This window comes from Atta colombica, unplaced genomic scaffold (genome assembly GCF_001594045.1).
Source record: "Atta colombica isolate Treedump-2 unplaced genomic scaffold, Acol1.0 scaffold123, whole genome shotgun sequence".
Classification (NCBI taxonomy): domain Eukaryota; kingdom Metazoa; phylum Arthropoda; class Insecta; order Hymenoptera; family Formicidae; genus Atta; species Atta colombica.
The window spans coordinates 804,691-810,983 of NW_017259210.1; positions in this window are offsets into that span (position 1 = coordinate 804,691).

A 6,293-nucleotide genomic window follows, 5' to 3' on the forward strand; every position below is an offset into this window, starting at 1 on the left:
ACAAAAAGTTTAAATGTGGAATCATTTCGTCCTTGTTGTTTAACTGTAATTAAACAAAGATGAATGCTGTTCATGAGCATTGTGGGCATGAATCAGCCTAGAATGATTGACTTAAAGTCGGCTTTAAAGAACATTGTATGACTTAGAGACGTCTCCAAGTCATCTAAAGTCTGTAAGTCATCTCTCGACTTACGGACATCCATTTTTCAGATGTCCAAAAGCTATAATCGACTCAGAGTCGATTTTGTGCTGTTAGAGTTACGGTGCAAATTTTATGCACGAAGTGGGATTTTGCTACAACGTCTCAAAGGGATGATGTAGAGCCAGTGTGATATTTAAAATTTGAAAATGGAAGTCAAACGGGAACAGAATTTTAGCGTAATAATAATGTAATGTACATGATGTGCCGCTCTAGTGTAGCTGAGTGTAGCGTTTACACGCAACTGATGCGATACAAAACTGCACTCAGTGTATTCCAAGAGAAAACTCTATTGGTTTTGTGACCGATGATTAAGGGCTCCTCATAATAAAAGGAACAGAAAACAGAGAATAAGAATTTCAACCTATCAGAAATCATGTATTGTGGAATATACAATTTCTGATAGGATGAAACTCTTATTCTCTGTTCCCTGTTCCTTTTATTGTGCGGAACCCCTTATGGATCGGAAAATCATTCTGAAAAGCTGAAAGAAGAAGTGGGGACGACGCGTTTCCTCCAGAATTTTCAACCAACACTTGCATAGTGGTAGAGTTGCTCATCTATCGATGTGATCGGATGTTATTGCATCATCATTTTTGTAAAGTGATCGGCTTCAAACGCGTAATTGAGTTTACGTTACTCTTTTAGACTTTATTTCGTATTATTATTTCGTATTCTTCATATTGTTTTTTATTATCACCGCATAAGCGGCATTTTTGATTCTGATTGTATCGACTTTGTGTTAGAATCGGGAGCCATTCTCACACGAAAAAGAAGCATTGTAGTCGTTCTCGAAGCGGATACTTATGAGAGAACGAAGCTGATTATATTTGTGAGATGAATTGTTGATTTCATTTTTTTACTGTTATCAAGAAACAAGTCATCGAGTGCTATTACCGATCCGAGAAATTGCATTAGAGAGATAGAAATACGAAATAACTCCTTTTTATAGAAATACATAATTTCACAGATCGCACATGGAAAAATTCCGATCGTATTCTGAAAAGTTTGGGTCTGTCGCGAGTAAAATATTTATCTTCGCGCAGTCCTTTCCAATCTCGGACAGAATACAAAGTAATTAAGTCATAATTAAGTCGTAATAATATCATAAAACATTAATTCATTATGATATCATTTTAATATTTAAAAATAAATTTATAGATGAAATAAGATTATGATGTTTTTTATGATATCCCAGATGAAAAAATTCATTTCGAAGTTATTCCACTTTTTTGGAATATTTCAACGAAATTAAATGTGCTGAAAATATATTACTGAAAATGAATTTTACAGCTAATATATTGAAAAATCTCTAAAATTGAACTAAAATTTTTCTTATTAAAAATTTTAATTTAATTTTAGCGATTTTTAGATGAAAAATTCATTTTCAGCAAAATTTTAGCAAAATCATTCAGAGAAATTTTTGCTGAAATTTCTCTGAAATTTTACTGAAAATGATTTTTTCGTCTAAAATATAATTTTTCTAAAAACCGCTAAAATTAAATAAAAATTTTTTTGAAATATTGAAATTTTATTAAAAAGTGTTGAAAACGTAGAATAATTTCAGCGAAATTTTTCCACGAGGGATAATTATGATTTCTGTATTTTATTCAGAATATATCGTTTGTTTTACTTTGATCATCCGTTTCCGCGCAATATTATAGCTAAATTATCGTATCTCTTTGTATCAAATAACTAATTTATATCACTTTGTAATTTATATCACGATACCATTTCTATTCGATATTTTTTTTCGATTGTCAGTTTTCCTTTTAGACTGCACTAAAATTTTCTAAAGACTCAGGTAGACTCGCGTGCGTCTACATGTTCCAATACATTCCAACTATAGCTCCTATTCACTCAAACGCGTTCGTTAGAGTAAGGAACTATGGTAGGAATATGTTGGAGCGAGCGCGCGAACAAATCTTAATAAATGCTTTAAAACATTTTTTGATTGGCTGATTTTTTTCTTTAATTAGCCAATTAAATGCTTCAAAGCATTTATAATGAAACTTTGCAGCTATGTTTTATTGAATAAAAAATTCTGATTTTTCGGATATTGGACCGTTTCTTCCTTAAGTTATCTGTGCTTGTATTCCTACAAAAAAATTTGACATTGCATTTCTTCCCAGAAATAATGGTTTTGAAAGTATCTAAAAATTTAGTTAGATATAAATCTAAAAATAATTTAGTTTGGATCATCAAAACCCTTATGAAAAGAAAAATCGGAACGAAATTGGATGTAATGAGAATGTAACAGAAACATAAACGGAACTTCTAGAAGGCGAAAATTGGAACAATAAAATATAAAAGAAGCATTTACTTCTTTTATATTTCATTGTCCCATTTACTTTGTGATATTTCAATTTTCGCCTTCTGTTACTCTCCCATTACATTCGACTTATGCTTTGATTTTTATTTTTATCAGGGAATAATTTCGTAAGACTTACATTGTTTGCTAGAATAGAAAATTTTTTTAAAGTATTGTTATCAATGTTTAAGCGTTCTATATAATTATTTTGATGGTTATTATCGTTATGTTTTTTTCTATATTTTCACAATAAAGGAGCATATAATCACAGTACAGATTGTTTTTTGATATTTAATATATTATCAAGATTCAAACTTAGACATTTCGGCTAACATCTGGCTATCTTCAGTAAAAATAGAAAAAATCCTGCATTAATACATAAAATTAAAACAATATTTCGCAGTCATACAATTAACAAATCACGCTCTCTTTCTTCTTATTCGTGAGCCCATAATACTTGATTGATGAATCAAATGCAATGTCTTGAATTATGTAGAATGAGAATTCCCAAATTCTAACATACAACGGATATGCTATTATTAATCTATTTTAATCTAATTATTATAGAAGGTTACAATTTTTTATCTGTTTTTTCAACAATTCGATGAAATTTGTACATCATCACCGACAATGTAATAAATAATTACATGGAACAATATTGTGATAGCATGACGATTTTGTCGTTACTTTGCTCTGTGACGGATATTTATATGTGGACAAAGGTGGGTAAAGGCTGAAAACTTTTTCGAATTATTCTTTGGTAAGAGAGAGATCTTATTTTAAAAGAAGCTGATAAACGTCGGGCAGTCTTTTAGTATCACTTTGTTCATTTATACCTCTCCTTTGATTTTTTGTATGTATCATTTCAGATATTTTTCTTTTATATAAGGATTGTATCTAGAATGCTAATGTTTTCCCTATCTAATTCATGTTCATTGTCAAATTGATGCGTGAGATAACATCATTAGACAACTAAAAATCGTAGTTAATAACAATTTTAACATCATATTGTTTGATGTAGTATCGATGTATATACTAATATTGACTTAGTTATTAAAAGTATTAAACGAAGATAGTACTTTATTGGAAAAAAGACCTCGATACCTATCCAAGAATTGTTAAAAGTGATTTCAATTATAATTAATTTGACATTTTTAAAATTCGACAATAAAATTTTTAAACAACTTTTTGATATGCCCATGGGATCCACTTTCTCCTACATTAGCTAATATAATCTTGCAAGATTTAGAACATGAAATTTTTACTAATGAAATTGTTACGCCTTTCTTTTTCCGATATGTCGACGACATTATATTGTGCACAAAGTGATAAGGTGGATACTATTCTCGAATTTAATTCGTAACATGAAAGGATAAAATTCACGGTTATTATGGGGACGAGAATGGTATAAGTTTTCTGGATGTAAAATTGATGAAAGGATGGAAAAATTATCTTTAATACGTATAAGAAACCAACTGACTCAGGGAGATATTTAAATTCTAATCATCTAAAATGGTGTACAAAAGAAAAGTAATTATTGGGCAGTAATCATTGATAGAATTATTTTTATCGCATCCAAAATTTCAAGAAAAAAATATCTCAAACTTAATTCATACTTACTATCTTACTAACAAAATGATTATCCATTAGACTTCATATTTTCGATTATTATAGAATTAAAACCTTAGAAAACAGACGTAATTTAGACAAAAGGAATGACGGTGACGACAATAATAAAGAACCTACATCTAACACAAAAAAAAAAGTTTTTTCTTATGCCATATCTAAACTAAGATATCCGAAAAATTCAAAAAAGTATCTCAAATAAGTTTAATGTCGCCTGCAAACCAATAAACGGACTGAACAGGTTCATTTAAAGCAGGAAAGGATCGCTGCAAGGATGACTGTTGTGATGTAGTTTACAAGATAAACTGTTTAAACTATGAATCTTCTTATGTCGGCCAAACAAAAAGAAAACTAAAAACACAAATAAAAAAGAACATAAGACTAACATAAGAAGATCCATTGATGCAATGTCAGTTATCTCGCGCCATCAATTTGACAATGGACATGAATTAGATTGGGAAACATTAGCATTCTAGATATAGAACAATCCTTATATAAAGAAGAATATCTGAAGTGATACATATAAAAAAATCAAAGGAGCGATATAAATAAACAAAATGATATTGAAGGACTGTCCGACGTTTATCTGCTTCTTTTAAAATATAATAAGATCTCTCTCTTACCAAAGAATAATTCGAGAAAGAATAATTCTCAGTTTTTGCGCACATATAAATATCCATCACAGAGCAAAGTAACAACAAATAAAATCGACACGCTATCACGATATTGTTCCATCTATTATTCATTACATGTCGGTGAAAACATACAAATTTCATCGAATTGCTGAAAAAACAGATAAAAAATTGTAATCTTCTAATAATTAGATTAAAATAGATTAATAATATTGGGTTGTCCGAAAAGTTCGTGCCGACTAACTTATATAATTTAATAAATGTATATTAAAATTTCAATTTTTCTTCAACATCACGAACTTTTCGGACAAGCTAATAATATATCCATTGTATTATATGTTAGAATTTGGGAATTCTTGTTTTTTTTACACACTTCGAGACATTGTATTTGATTCATCAACCAAGTATTATGGGCTCAAATAAGAAGAAAGAAAGCGTGATTTGTATGACTGCGAAATTTATTGTTTTAATTTTATGTACTAATGCGAGATTTTTTTGTATTCTTACTGAAGATGTTGACCGAAACATCTAAATTTAATTTGAATCTTGGTAATATATTAAATATATTAATATAATATATTAAATATCACAAAAAACAACCTGTGTCATTATGTGCTTCTTTATTGTGAAAATTTACTATTAAAGACCACTTTTTCATTATTTATATTTTTTCTATATGTTTGTGAATAATGTGGTCAGCTGTTAATCTTGGAACCTTTACGACGAATTGCCGATAAGCATCCGAGTTAAGTTTGTTCTATTAATACTATGTAGATATACTGCATAGATCTTATAGTACTGTGGATAGTATCTATAGATACTGTGAGCTGCTACTGGCGAGAACTATTGCAATTTCTATCGCGTCAGAAATAAGAGAATTAAGGCTGTATCAGGTGTACAACTTTGTTAAAAAAAATTACTGAAATTGAAAATTTATATTTTCCTTATAAAAATGAATATTATATACGTGTAAAACCGCTCAATAATATCAATATTTATATTCAACAATATAATTTTATTATTTTAATGAAATTTTTTCATTCTAATTATTTTTTATTTGTAATTACATTAAAACTTTTATTTATGTTTTAAAATTGTGTCTGCTTTTTATTGAAATAATTTTGATTCAGGAGATTCTAATTTGTCGCTAAACTTTTTGAATTACTTTCAAATATAATACAGAAAAATCTATATTTTTTAATTTTATCAAAAAATACATATAACATACATCCTTAATGGCATTGGTATTTAATTAGATTACTGAAGCTACCACATTCCTTCCAATCTTGTGCTGTAAATATTACTTATCATATTGTATTGTGATGAAATCAATTTGTGAAAATATTTATTTTTATTATTTTTAAATACTATGAATTTGAATTTTATTTGAATATTATCCTCTTCGTTCTCCGAACTTATAATCGCCAAACCCTCTTGGGTATCGATCATGTAACTTTTTTTCTGTTCGATCATGTAACGTGAAATTCTTTCGATCATGTAACGTGAAAAATAAAAACTTTATGTA